The following is a 15,449-nucleotide window of genomic DNA, read 5'->3' as shown; positions in this document are numbered from 1 at the left end:
ATTCAACAGTGGTTTTCTCTCTTGGGCTTGATGCATAGTGATTTCTCCTGTCTCCCTGTACCATGGATAATCACATACCTAAATTCTTTGTTATCGTTTTAAGTCCCATACACAGTGGCGAGCCACACCCATCTCTGCTTGCAAAGACTGAACCTTTGGTGTGTGCTCCCTTTATACCCAAGCTTGATATGCACACCAGTTATCTCTTAACCTGCTAATTAAGAAGATTACAGATTGTTATATGCAGAGATGGGAATAAGTACAATTACTTTGTTACTGTACTTAAGTAGAATTTTCAGGTATCTACAGTGTTGGTCAAGTTACTTGAAAAAAGTAATCAGCAACTAATTACTGATTACCTCCCCAAAAAAGTAATCCCGTTACTTTACTGATTACTTATTTTCAAAAGTAATTAATTACTTAGTTACTTAGTTACTTTTTAAAAACATGATTTACAACCTGAATAGGTGATAAAGCGATAGATCTTTCAGCCCAATTCTACTTTTTCTACATAATCCATCATACAAAATGTAATCAAATGGAAACGTCTCTTTTTAAAACTTGTTTTATTAGTTTTAATCTTTTAACTTTATGCATCAAGCAAAAATTTAATTATATGCAACATTCTCTGACTGGAAGAAATTTGTTTAACATTTAAACCTATTTTCTGCACATTCCAGCACATAAAATAAAATGTGTTTTTGTGTTTACACTCACTCTTTCAAATAGATGAAAGTAAAACACAGCAGAAAATAAATAAAATCAAAGACTCAGCAGTCCTGTTGCTCTATTTTCACCTGTAACGCAGGAGTGGGTTAGGCCAACCCGTTCTCACTCCCGACGCGTAAAATACTGACGATTTGTCACGTCCCTTAACTTCTCATGCTGACGTTAAAGGTACCCTTCCACTTTTTTATGCGACGCTGTGGGTTGTCAATTCATTCCAATATGAACCCGCTCGCGGCGATCAGAGACGCTTCAAGCAGAGGCTCCAGCCATCCATTTACTCCAATAATAACCCCGTCACGGCGAAACATGACGCCGTGAAGCACAATCTAACTGGAGAACCGGGGACCCTCTCCGTGAACGGGTTTTTCTCCCTAATTTAATGCTTTCTTTTAATGACATCTTTAATATTTCTCAACAAAAACACATGAAAGTATCACTGATAATTCAACAATAAAATCGCTTCATGTTGTGGCCATCACACAGTGTTTTCCAAAGTGATTCACGATCTGAAAGTGCGCAGATTTAACGTACATAATCCTTTGTTAGGTTTATTATTTTCATTCACCACTCCTGTTAGTTTTGGATGCGCTCGGCTCCAACCAATCAGACCAATTTACGCAGACAGCGCACTAATCCCGTAACTGCACACTACCCATAATCCTCAACCTATGGAAATGAAGATAACAACAGTTTGGTGCTACCCGTTATTCCCTTATTTACTCTAAAATAATAACCAGCGATAATACGAAAATAAACTGGTCCAGTGTTTAATTATGTAATTACAAATTGCAATATTTATCTACAGCGCGCCTTTAGCGACACGTCAACAGATCTTAAGCAAGGCGATTGGATGGTTTTTACTGCAATGCATCTTGGGAGTCGTAGTAAATGTATCTTTCAACTCACGGTCCTGCAGGAATTTTTCGACTCGACACGAGGCAGCTCCTAGCTAAGTAAGTTGTGATAAACTGTGGGTAATTTGCATGTTCACTGAAATATTAATTTCAGTGATATTAAACTGATATTAAACTTGAAATGTTTTCACAGAGCAGTCTGTGTACCAAGAGAACTACTTCTGCAAAAGTTTATTTAATTTTTTTGTGATGTATTCTCATGTGTAAGACACTTACTTGGCCACCCAGCTAATGTTAGTACTGCTCTATTTTAGCAATGTATCTTTTCTGTAATCAATTCAGTTTTTTTAACCCTATTCTCGTAATTAACTCAATATTAACAACTTTAATCTCTAATTGATTTTTTTTCTAAATATGGTGTAATAATGCCTTGTAATATAAGTTATTTCTCTGGTCATAAATTATTTTTGTAATCATTTAACCAAAGCAGACCTGAAATAATCCCTACATGTTCCATTTTCATTTGCAGAAATGACAAAACCAAAAACCAAACCATGCCCTTCCTGTCAGGCTCCAAACACCAGGAAGACATGCAGTGGATGCCTGGGCAGCCTGAACGTAAAGGAGGGATTGAAAAAAAAAACAAGAACAGTTTAAAAACAGTAACTGGGCTGCCTCTGTTAAAAAAAAAAAACAGAAATGCGAGCAGGGTGGTTAATTCAGCCCAGTTGTCAGTAAGTTTAAAAGTTCTGATCTAATAAGTGGTTGGTCTGCTAGACAATTCTTTATTAATCACAGTTGTCAATGTTTTCTTGTAAGAAACTAACAAGACATGTATATACACATAAAATATTAATTTTGTAAAAGAGCATAAATAAAAAAGTTATTCATATCAGAATAACATCATCACACTAAAGACATCAAACTACAAAAAACTTGTTAAAAACTATTTTTATTTAAGCTACTTCTGATTTTTAATTTAATCGGCTATTAACTGAGAGACAAAACATTTCAAGATGGATTTTATCATACATTTACAGGTTTGGTCACCATAAATGCTTTTTAACTATCTACAACAATAAAACAACAAAGATGTGAAACTTAAACACCAATTTGCTTACATGAAAGACTGGCTGCATATGTTTTTCTTTGTTGTTCTTGCAGGTTTCAAAACTTCATGCACTGGGCTACCAGCCTATTCTGTTTCTTGGACAGTTTGACCGTAAGAGCCGTATAGTAGGGGACGTGATCACTCAGATCGAACCAGTGGAAGGTGCTGCACGTGACATCCTCATGAAGATGAGGAAACTTTATGATCACCTTCTGAGAAGTAAGATATGCTTTGTCCATTATCTGTACAATGTAGAAAAGCACTACAGATGTCACACTACCCCCGAGGGCACTTGTACTGAATGATTTGGGTCAGTGAGAGTGAGTGAGATGACTTATTTGATGCCAATATTTACAAGTTGTAACTTTAGTAAAAACCTAACTGAAAACATGCAAATCACTACTTATTATGTGTCTATGTGTACTGTACATTTTTTCAACCCATTTTAATGAATGTTTAATAATTAAAATTTTGCAGAATTACAAGCTTCACCTCCTGCTGAAAGTTCTACACCAGCAGCTGGACCATCCTCTGCTGACAGTGTCGATGCTGGACCAGTCCCAGACCCAGAGGCTCTAAACGAGGAATTTATTCTTCATTTAGAGCCTGAACCAACATCTTCCCTCTGTCAGCCTCCTGCATCCTCCTCTTCAACTCTGCTTCCTCCTACATCCTCCTCTCCATCTCTGCTTCCTCCTGCGTGTTCCTCTCTGTCTCTGCTTCCTCCTGCATCCTCCTCTCCGTCTCTGCTTCCTCCTGCATCCTCCTCTCCATCTCTGCTTCCTCCTGCATCCTCCTCTCCGTCTCTGCTTCCTCCTGCATCCTCCTCTCCTTCTCTGCTTCCTCCTGCATCCTCCTCTTCATCTCTGCTTCCTCCTGCATCCTCCTCTTCGTCTCTGCTTCCTCCTGCATCCTCCTCTTCGTCTCTGCTTCCTCCTGCATCCTCCTCTCCGTCTCTGCTTCCTCCTGCATCCACCTCTTTGCCTCTGCTTCCTCCTGCATCCTCCTCTCCGTCTCTGCTTCCTCCTGCGTCTTCCTCTCTGTCTCTGCTTCCTCCTGCGTCTTCCTCTCCATCTCTGCTTCCTCCTGCATCCTCCTCTCCTTCTCTGCTTCCTCCTGCATCCACCTCTTTGCCTCTGCTTCCTCCTGCATCCTCCTCTCCATCTCTGCTTCCTCCTGCGTCTTCCTCTCTGTCTCTGCTTCCTCCTGCGTCTTCCTCTCCATCTCTGCTTCCTCCTGCATCCTCCTCTCCGTCTCTGCTTCCTCCTGCATCCTCCTCTCCATCTCTGCTCCCTCCTGCATCCTCCTCTTCATCTCTGCTTCCTCCTGCATCCTCCTCTCCGTCTCTGCTTCCTCCTGCATCCTCCTCTTCATCTGTGCTTCCTCCTGCATCCTCCTCTCCATCTGTGCTTCCTCCTGCATCCTCCTCTCCGTCTCTGCTTCCTCCTGCATCCTCCTCTTCATCTCTGCTTCCTCCTGCATCCACCTCTTTGCCTCTGCTTCCTCCTGCATCCTCCTCTCCATCTCTGCTTCCTCCTGCATCCTCCTCTCCGTCTCTGCTTCCTCCTGCATCCTCCTCTTCATCTCTGCTTCCTCCTCTCCATCTCCACATCCTGCATCTCCCTCAATTTCTACGGTGTACACCTCGGATGTCCCAAACAAAAAAAGGACAAGGAAAGGTTAGACGTTATGGTATTGTAAATGTACGAAACACATGACAGGTTCGTTAAGTTTGTTAAGATTTCTTTTTCTTAATTTTTGCATTATCTCCAGTTTTACAGACCTCATGTAAATATTTCATTTGTTATTTTTCAGAATGCTGAAAACACCGTACACAGAAGATTTTCAAATATGAAGAGATAGTAGACAGGAGAGTTGTAAATGTAAGTAATTTAGCCTGCTGTTGTGCAGATTTGTTTGCATCTTTGGACTTCCTGGATTTGAACTGTGCCTGACTGACTATCCATAAGCTTTTGTGTTTGATGAATCTACATTAATTCAGCCACTGAGTCAGGATTTCACTCCAAATAGGACATTAAATAAGAACATACCACCTGATACGACCTGGTCGTGCTGCCTTCCTGGTGTTTACGTTCTTTAAAGTCCTCCTGACATCGTGCTCAGAAGGAGTGATTGATGTGAAGGTGCTCCTTCCCATTCAGTAACATCTGCTTCAGTTAGTTTTGCTTGTGAGCCACAATGTAAGCAGTGTTGCTTTGCTGACATGCACTCGATGCTGGCAGTACAAGCATTGTAGTGGTTCTTATATTTTTGTAAACTAATTGTATAATATATTGAGCCATTCAATAGTACATAAATGTTTATAAGCTCCTTTTTGTATGCAACTTGCATATCTTTCTTAATTAATTGTTTGTTTATATCATGTTTTTCAGGAAAAAGAAGAAGTTAAAGTCAAGTGGAAGCCCTGCTTAACATGGTATGTAGTAACAACGGGAACAGACATTCATATTGTTGATAAATAGTTATCACCTCAATTTGAATTCATGTATGCAAGGCAGAAACTTGGCTGGGCCCCGAATAGAGAAGAGCCTTCTTAATGCATTGATAAAACTATCAGCAGACATAGTCTCTATCAGTTCGATATGCACAGCCCTAGTTGACATGCATGTGAATAACACAGCCCAACATTTGTTCTGGGAACAACCACCTCTTGTACGACGCGTCACAATTGTCCATGGCCCAAACACATCTAGGCCTACAGTGGTAAAGGGTGGTTCAGGGGTGACTCGGTCTGCGGGCAAGTCTGCCATTTTCTGGATCTGCATTTTGCGACATGTGACACACCAATGAATGACAGATGACACGAGCCGCTTCCCTCCAATTATCCAGTACCCAGCACCACGGATAGCTCCTTCAGTTATGTGTCTTCCTTGATGAGCTACTTGTTCATGATAGTGAGTTACAATTAGCATGCCGATGGACTAAAGAAAATTGAGAGCTTTTAGCAATCAAGCTGCTCTTCTGTGAGGAGCTTGATAGCAGTCCACCTCCAAAGTCCATTATGAGCTTTGGAGGTGGACATGGTCAACACTTTTAAGAGTAGGCATAAGACTTTACTTCTTCATAGAGCTTATAGTTAGGGCTGGTTCAGGTCAGCCCTTAGTTATGCTGTAATAGGACCAGACTGCTGGGGGTTAGTGTCCCCCCCCTCTCTCTGTCTGTCTCTTTCAGGGTTATGCAGGCTCAGTATTAGTTGAAGATGCAGTCACGTGTCCTTTTACTAAAAACTCTCCCCCTCTCCCTCACCATCTGTAAACATACATGTCTCAGTAATGCAGTTCATGCATGTTACTAACTAAACTTCTTCCCTGGAGTTTCTGTGCTCTCTCATCCAGCAGGTTCCGATGGATCGTGGCTGCTGCTGTGGTCCTGCTTGACATCTATTACATATATTATTACTCTCTGACTTGATTTGATTAATTTAGATTACAATGAAGCATGACATGAATATAGAAGATATTTCATCCTAAAAAATTGTCATATGTCACAACCTAAATCATCCTATTTTGTGTGTGGTTGTCGTTGTTGTTTGTTATGTTTTTCTCTTGACAGTGGCAAAGTGTGGGATGACACATGGGAACCTGCGCAGTTTTACACACAGTAAACCAGGCACCACAGGTCGCAGAGATGGCACAGTTCACAGTTTGTAGTTCAGCATAAAAGTTCAAAATAAAATATTTACTATACATTTCAATCAGTGCCAGTCTCTGTTTCACTCTCTAATTGTGGCTTCAGTACCTAACACATTCATGAATCTGATCGATCAATAATATCTTCCCTGCACTCAATATCTCATAGTTTTACATATCAGCCAACATTATTGTCTACATCCTCATAAATATAGAAGTGACTTGCTTATTATAACATATTACAAGTTAAAGTAATACTGCACTGCACGTAAAGTAAGTAACACCTACTGTGTATGGGAGCCTAAAGCAAAGTTAACTGCACCAGTACCAGCTTCAGAACATATTGTATATTATTGTGTGGATGTCCTAAAAGGGCTTCCACACTATTGAGTTCCTGTTTTAAACTTTATTCTTCAAGTTGCTGCCCCGTTTTTCGGCACTTAACTACTCCCTCAGTTTTCAGCCGATTTTCTCCGTTCAAACTCTAAACTGTTCTGCTATTTCTGCTAATTCTGGCTATATCTTTTGGTGTTTATTACTATTATACTTTTTAAAATATTACACTTTTTGTGTCCCATTGAAATGAATGGAAAACTTCCACAATTCTGCTAAAACTTGCTTGGTTTTGAAACTTAACTGCTGCCTCATACTTTCACCTAGAAACTCCATTCAAACTTTAAAATGTTCTCAGATTATTGGGCTATTCCTGTCTGATTCAGCTTTTTCAGATCTTCTACCGTTTTAATCTTATCTCTCTTTAAGTTTTCAGTTGCAAAATTGTGATTTTTCAGAAAATACATGCGTTGGTATACTTTAGCTTCTGAATTTTCTCTTCATGTCTAAACAACTTCTTGCTACTCGCTCAATTTCCACTCAACCCCCACAAATTATACATCAAAACGTAGGTATTTTTGCTGGCTTTCAGAAAATGTCACTATCTTTATTGTGAGATTTACCGTTTTTTCGCAATTTGCCTCGGAGTGACACAAGGTCTGACAACTCCCCATTCAAAGTCTGTGGGGAGGTTTTGAAATTCAGAGCTGAAATTCTGTAACGGGAGGCATTTTCAAATCGCCATATCTCTTTAACAAAGCAAAGTCAGGACATGAGGCTTGTGCCAATATATCTTCAGACACTGCTGACACTCACAGTGGAAGCAGTTTTTACAATTATCTTACCGTTGAGCAATGAATTACGTTTGTTTGAGGGGTGGAAATCTGTCCTCCTCTCAGTTTTCAAACTCCGAAAATGAAGCCGTTTCTTCTCTCGTCATATCTCCGCGACGGAGTTACAAAGAGCAATGAAAATCGCAGTCAAAGTACACCAAAGTCCGCTGATTCACCCAGTACAAGAATTATGCTGCTAGCCCTCCTAGTTTTTGAGTTACACGACGTTTTGTAACTCCAAAAAAAGGCGCTTTTCGCCTCTCACCGCGATCTATTTCTGATTGCTGATGTCTTTGTTTTTCAGCCACCCGCCCCCTTTCCAGGTGGCACAATCAGTAATGACACAGCTCTGCAGCTCAAAGGTCGTGGGTTAAATCCCACCTTGGTCAACATTTTTTTTTCACTACAAATTTAGACACTATCACAGACCTGTAATTTATATTGCTAATTTTTTTCACTACAAATGAGTAGTGCAAAAACATACTATGTCTGCAACATCACAGTATATCTGTTATGTTATAGTATTACTACTAAATCACAGTATTTCTGCCAATTCAAGGAGGCTGACTGTTACTAAGTGCATCAGTGTACATAGGTCATCTGTTGTGTTGGAGTGCCCTCTTGTGGCGCCTTTTGGGTAGTGCCTTAGTAAACGTGAACACTGCAAAGAAGTGGTATCAGACTGGTTTGTAGTGGAGGAATTTGTTGCCAGTTTCTTTCATCTTTAATGCGTATTCATGTTGTAATGTAGTAGTACCACAATATGGCAGAAACACTATGTTTTGGCACAAATACTTTGATTTGGTATACTTTAGCTTTTTCACCCCTTTTCAGCACAAATTCCAGCTTTTTTGGCTGTTTTCAGAAAAAAAAATTCTTTTCAGCAGAAACTCTGCTGATTCATCTCTTTTCAGCGCAAGTTTTATGATTTTAGCAGCTTTTCTAATATGGACCTCAGATTCTTGTTAACGCTCCATGGCAGAAATACATACAAGTACCCACCTGATGAAGCAGACAGAGGCAGTACCTCTGATTGGTGAATTTGAGCAGAACCAGGTTGTTCTTTCATTTCATTTCTTTATTTATTTCACACATGGTTCAACAGTGTTTCTTTTTCTACATACAGAACCTTCTGCCTCTTTTCAGCAGAAATTCTGCTGATTCACCTCTATTCAGTGCAACGTTCTGCTTCTTTGCCTCTTTTCTGCAGAAATTCTGCTGATTCACCTCTTTTCTGCAAAATTTTCAACCATTTCACCTCTTATCAGCGCAATTCTCAGCAGTTTCTGCTCATTTCACCATAATTGTCAGTCTCTCCATCTCTTACCTTGTGAGAGTGAATTTGGCACAGTGAGATGAGTAGCCGCCTTGCGCCCAGGAGATCCAGTTTCGAATCCTGCTCAGGGTGACATTTTTTTTTTCACCACCATACAACTTTTTGCAACTTTTCATCTTTTTCAGCTTTTCAGCAGACAGCTTCAGCGTTAAGGCATCCACACAGCATTTTCGCAGGAAATGCAAATTTTTCTAGTATGTTTCTACCTTTTTGTAATATGTCATGTTTAGATGCTGTGACAATTGCACATTTGGAGTTGTGGTCATATGTGGTATTTATATACAGGGTATTAGAAAAGAAATTGACATTTTTTGCTATTTTTCTTGTTTGTTTGCACATTATTATTGTGTACATATTACATATGTAACATTATTGTTAATATTATTATTAGATATCAAAGATACAATTTGATTAAGGGTTTTCTTGTCATAATTTCAATAAAAACGCAATTACACACGTAAACAATAGGATCAAAATAAACTTAAAAAGTCTATTGATCAAATACTGATTTTCAAAACATTCTAGAGGAAAATAGAGATAAAATAATCTCAATAGTAACAGTGATCTTGGATGATGATGGAGGCTTCAATGGATTATTCTGTTTCAATCAATAGGTTCGTATCTATGACAATAATTTGATAAGTTTAACAGGTTTGTTTAGGCCTGGCAATACAGCAAATATTCACAAACTTTTGTTTTTGAACAATGTTTATCTTTTTGGGGATGAAGCTATCTGGCAAAATGATACAACCCTTTTAACCTCATCTTTATGTCTATCATGTGGCTATGATACTGGATTTTGGTTTGATGCATATGCAGGTTACAGCTGGGGAATGGCAGTATGTTGTGGATTGATTTGGCATGTTCAACCACTGTTACACCAAACTCTCACACTTATGATAAAGGCCTCTTACTCAGTGTCATGGATTTTCTAGACTTTTGGGGACACTGGACTAAAGTCTGAGGCAATAAGTCAGATCAAAGAAGGCAATGATTCTAAAATGGGAGTTTACTCATGTCATTGTATATATCCAGGAATATGTGCCTGAGGATAGTTGTCATGAAATCAATATTAAATCAAAGTATTACTTAATTACCACAGCTGACACGAGTTCTTCATAGCTGCCTGCTGTCTCAGGATCTGTCTCCAAAAAGGACCAGGGAGCGCTAACATGTTATGTTCTAAACTGATGAAGAAAATGCACATTAAACATAATATAAACTTACTGAGTGAAGTAATGTCAAGAGGATTCCTTTAGCTCCTATTGGGTTGGTTCCTTGATCAATGCAATACAGAATCATTAATCTGGTTTTATGTAATGTCCTTAAAACACGTCAAAATGAGGCTCTGTAGTCTGTGTGGCCTCCACATGCCTGTATGACCTCCCTACAACACCTGGGCATGCTCCTGATGAAGTGGCAGATGCTCTCCTGATGGATCTCCTCCCAGACTCCAGGACTAAAGCATCTGCCCACTCCTGGACATTTTGTGGTGCAGTTGGTGGATGGAGCGAGACATGATGTCCCAGATGTCCTCAATTGGATTCAGGTCTGGGGAACGGGCGGGCCAGTCCACAGCATCAATGCCTTCGTCTTGCAGGAACTGCTGACACACTCCAGCCACATGAGGTCTAGCATTGTCTTGCATTAGGAGGAACCCGGGGCCAACCGCACCAGCATATGGTCTCACAAGGGGTCTGAGCATCTCATCTCAGTACCTAATGGCTGTCAGGCTACCTCTGCCGAACACATGGAGGGCTGTGCAGCTCCCCAAAGAAATGCCACCCCACACCAAAATTGACCCACTGCCAAACCGTCATGCTGGAGGATGTTGCAGGCACCAGAAGGTTCTCCATGGCGTCTCCAGACTCTGTCACAAGTGCTCAGTGTGAACCTGCTTTCATCTGTGAGGAGCACAGGGCGCCAGTGGCAAAGTTGCCAATCTATGTGTTCTCTGGCAAATGCCAAACATCTGGCACGGTGTTGGGCTGTAAGCACAACCCCACCTGTGGACGTCGGGCCCTCATACCACCCTCATGGAGTCCGTTTCTGACCGTTTGAGCAGACGTGCACATTTGTGGCCTGCTGGAGGTCATTTTGCACGGCTCTGGTCTTTCTTTCCTACCCCACAGTACCTTCCCTTACCATTTGTTTCCTACTCTTTTACTTCTTCTTTGATGACGGTTGTCTTTCTAGATAAGCAATTTCATTTGCTCTGGGGCGAGTCAGTGGCTCGGGTGCATTCTGGGACTGTCAGTTCACCAGTGTGCTCGCATGCTTCTTAACAAACACACCACTACAGCAAGCATCTCAATTGTACTTGTTGATTTCTTCGACAAAACACTGAGCAAAAAATTTACTTGTGAGTGTGCTGCCTGGTGCTTTTAAATTTTGTGATAATTTGAGCAGCCCAGAAAGCATCCCATAAATTAAATTATGTTATCGTATCTGAACATGTACACTAGTCATTAAATTAGATGGGAAAGAATGATTCAGGGTAAACAACTGTAAAATGTCTGTTGAAAAATCACATTAAACAGAGATGTGATTAACTTTTTATTTTACCAAACATAACATCAATGATGACACAATCAGTCTTCATCAGAAGTGCTCAAATCACTCCCAGTGGCATCGTCTGGAATGTCCTCCTCCTCCTCCGAGTCCATTTCCAGGAGTGGTTGGTGGCTGAGGATTCTCTTGTACATGTCCTTTACTTTGAGCATTTCAGCTTTCAGTTCACTTTGTTTTTTTTAAAACCAGGCTACAGAGTCCCTTCTGTGCATCCTCCGACATGCCAACAAGGGAGGCTGTAAAAAGAACAAAACAAATAAATATGAGTAAAGTAAAAAAAACAAACAAAAAAAACCTCACCTCATAAACACAAGGAATTAGGATCATGTAATTAAACATGTTTTTTTAAAGGGAGAAGGCAGTGTTAGCTAGCAATCTAGATATAGGTAAAAGATCCAGTAAGACTTTAGCATCTGCTCTTATTTTCAATCGATTCGTCAAAAAATAAATAAAGTGCTTACAGTCTGAGGAGATTGTCCCCAACACCACAGATCGCATTCGCAACACTGTCCAGTGATGCCGCATCTCCCTGCAAAGGATCATCTCCTCCTCTCTCAGGCGCCTCACAGCCATCACCTTCTCAAAGACCTTTCTCTTTGTCTGGAGGTCAGCAGCAGCTACAGTTTAACAACATCAGATGGGAAAACATAGTAGCACGTTATGATTCAAGAACAAATCATTCAACTACTGCTCAGATACTGGGAGTTTGTTTAAAAAGGATATTTATAAATCAAGAGCTTACGTTCACTTGTGCTCTGCCAGGGCCAAATATCAGTCTGGATGAGGGCATCGCTTGATACGATTTGTTTTGTTGGTTCAGCAATCTTGTTGTAGTCGTCAACAGCAGCCGCCAAGCGTTTCTTCTCAACTAAGATGACCTTGCGAATTCTGTGTCGCCTCTTGTTGCTATCTGTAAATAATCATAAAAAATTCACACCTTCACATAATGTATATATTTACATTTTAATCTACACTCATCAATTTGTTTGCTAGAACAAATCACATCCAGCTTAAACAAACCTGGATCTGATTTTATTCTGTTTACAAATTAGCTGTACAAACTAAGTATCAAACGGTCCATTTCAAAGAAACTGAGACGTACCATTTTGTCTGTAAAGACTTTGTGTTCGCACTCTGATGATGACGACAAGCTCCTCTATTCGTGCCTGCAACGCTCCAAGGCTGCCATCAGTTTGATCACTTTCTAAGTGAGAAGAATATTAATCAGAATACAGGATGAGTAACAGTCACCAAACTACAGTGGACTCTGTAATCACTGAGTTGATGACATTCATTATAAGACATCTGTAGCCTTCATGTGCTGCATTATCATTAGATAACAAGTATGTCGGTGTTCATGTTTATAAAACCAACTAGTACGACATCATTTCAACCACAATAGTTTTATTTTTGAAATACACCAATTTTTATATACTGCAGGAAAAACGAAAATAAATATTATGATGCAAATTTCCAAAATCAGCATATGCATAAAAATAAACTATTTCCAGCAGTGCAATTTGAGTTCTAAGCATCCCAGAAATGATACAGAAAGTCATAAAGTCAAACATAACTTTTAAAAATACCAGTATAGGCTCATAAGACCCTGAAGGTTAAAAGCTAAATTTCCGCAAAATGATGTCACTTCCGGTTTCAGGCAAGTTATGGCGGACATGCGATAGTTCGCGCTGATGGACGTAGGAAGTGTTACATACAGCTGATCGGCAAAGCGTGTTTCTGGAATATTATGTTTTTGTTGCTGCAAGGGCTTTTATGCAGTTTTTGCAAAGCTACATGTGGGAAGGAAATCGTGATCTAGGACAAGCTGATGGCATAAGATGTAAGTACAACTCCTTCGGTTTTATATGCAAAAAAAAATATTGCACAAGGTGGTTGCAGTTCTACCGGGATTTAAAAATAGTTACACAAAACGGAGCGTGCCCGCTCCGACCGGCTTTAAAGGGTTAAAACACTTTAACAAACATTAATTAAAAGGACATGGTTCACTGCCACAGTGCTACCCTGGTTAAAATAGCAGCTCAGTAAAATATTTAAACAAAATACTGGAGATCTATGGAGGACCACAAAAGCCACGCACATTGAAATAAAGAATTCTGTGCTTAAATAATGAATTGTAGAATAAATTCTGCATTTATTAATTCATTTTTGAATTCCACATTAATAAACTGATTTTCAAAATGCTTTTCAAAATGGCAATTCTACTCCCCATTTCAAAATCCATTTCCCTTGTTGGCTCTCGTATTACCTCAGGGATTAGCGGTTGGATGAGCAACTTCATTTTGAAAATCCTGCTGCAATGCAAATTAGTCACACCGTAAGATGTAAGGCGCTGTCTGATTGGTTGGACAGCTTGTCTGCCAGCTTGGATTTTTCTAGCTCATAGCTTCGCCCTGCTAAGAAGCATGTGTGCTTGTACAAAGGCTGTTCAGCCTCAGGATTTACTCTCGGCTTGACACGGATATGTGAAGACTGAGGGACCCTGCAGCGAAACAGAGAGTGCAACCTCTGACTGAGTGCCTGTTTACTCAGTCTGACCACATGTTGAAGGTAACGTGCTAACATGGCTAACGCTAGCATCACCACACATAGCCCCGTTATTTTAAGGTCATCTTACCTTATGAAAATTTGACATCGCAGCTGCACGAGCTAGCTACGTGTTTTGTAAGCTGCTGTGCTCTTCACAAATAAAGCTGGAAGCAGCTCAGAGCACTGAGTCCTGTTACATTTATACAGTGTTAGAGCAATGGCTGCAACCTACAGCCTTTAAACTAGCGATTACAATGCTGACAGTAAACATGTCAGTCCAGTAGTGATGTCGTTCACGAACGAAACGGCTCTTAGAGCCGAATCTTTGAAGTGGGAGCCGTGGTTTTTTTTCTTTCTCTGACCCTCTCTCTCTCCCTTTTTTCCGCTTCACTCCGCACGCGAGGCTTGTGCTTTGCTCTGGGAAGAGGGGGGAGGGGCGGTAGTTACACTCACAGTAGCACAGGAAAGGTACAGTAATCGTCCACAACTATTTTCAGTTGCGGATGACAAAGGATTAATTTATATTTAACTGTGTTGTGGTTTGCAGTGTTTTATGTTGTTTCACTTTAAATTTGTTTAAAAGGAAAAAGCTGAAAATTTAAATAGTTAAAAGTTTAAAATATAAATAGACGGTTTTTGTATTATATGATTTATTTATTACATTTTATGTGGAGTGAATAAATAAAGTATATTTATGGTGGCCCTTAGAGACAAAGCACGTACGAACTCCAAAACACGTAAAAACTCCATCCATTCGCTTCCGCTTATCCTTTTCAGGGTCGCGGGGGGCGCTGGAGCCTATCCCAGCTGTCATAGGGCGAGAGGCGGGGTACACCCTGGACAGGTCGCCAGTCTGTCGCAGGGCCAACACACAGAGACAGACAATCATTCCCGCTCACATTCACTCACACATTCACACCTAGTGACAATTTCGATTACCCAATTAACCTATCCCCACAAGCTGCATGTCTTTGGACGGTGGGAGGAAGCCGGAGTACCCGGAGGGAACCCACGCAAACACGGGGAGAACATGCAAACTCCACACAGAAAGACCCCGGCCTGATGGTGGAATTGAACTCAGGACCTTCTTGCTGTGCGGCAACAGTGCTAACCACCGTGCCACCGTGCTGCCTAAAACTCCAAAATACGTAAAAACTCAGACACACGTACAAACTCCAGAACACACAAAAATTCCAAAACACGTACAAACCCCGAAGCACGTACAAACTCCAAAACACGTACAAACTCAGAAGCACGTACAAAAGACAACAGAAGTGCTCCAGGATGCTAGGCCCAGTGTTGAGCTTTTGTTACATAGTGGCTACACAAGCCAGCAAGTACCAATGACCGTTTTGGTGTGTGGTAGTAACAGGTAAATGAACTTTTTTATTATTATTATTTGAATATATGTGAGTGCTTGTCTATGAATACACAAACAATACATATGCTTTCAATTGTGTAATTTAAGTGATCTGGGTAGCTCTG

The 15,449-nt window shown here is 40.5% G+C and overlaps 2 long non-coding RNA genes across 2 annotated transcripts; one reads left to right on the top strand and one right to left on the bottom strand.

Moving 5' to 3' along the window:
- Positions 1-4,296: 4,296 nt before the first annotated feature.
- Positions 4,297-5,476, top strand: LOC109196439 (uncharacterized). Its single transcript, XR_002057894.1, has 3 exons — positions 4,297-4,373; positions 4,510-4,577; positions 5,088-5,476. It is a non-coding gene; the product is annotated as an uncharacterized LOC109196439 (long non-coding RNA).
- A 6,123-nt stretch (positions 5,477-11,599) lies between these two features.
- On the bottom strand, positions 11,600-12,641 carry LOC112846326 (uncharacterized). Its single transcript, XR_003219240.1, has 4 exons — positions 12,520-12,641; positions 12,160-12,327; positions 11,879-12,034; positions 11,600-11,653 (listed from the first exon to the last, which is right to left on the bottom strand). It is a non-coding gene; the product is annotated as an uncharacterized LOC112846326 (long non-coding RNA).
- Between the last annotated feature and the right edge of the window lie 2,808 nt (positions 12,642-15,449).

Source organism: Oreochromis niloticus, linkage group LG3, assembly GCF_001858045.2.
Source record: "Oreochromis niloticus isolate F11D_XX linkage group LG3, O_niloticus_UMD_NMBU, whole genome shotgun sequence".
Lineage (NCBI taxonomy): Eukaryota > Metazoa > Chordata > Actinopteri > Cichliformes > Cichlidae > Oreochromis > Oreochromis niloticus.
The sequence above is the reverse complement of the archived record's forward strand: the minus strand, read 5'-3'. Positions and strand labels throughout refer to the sequence as shown.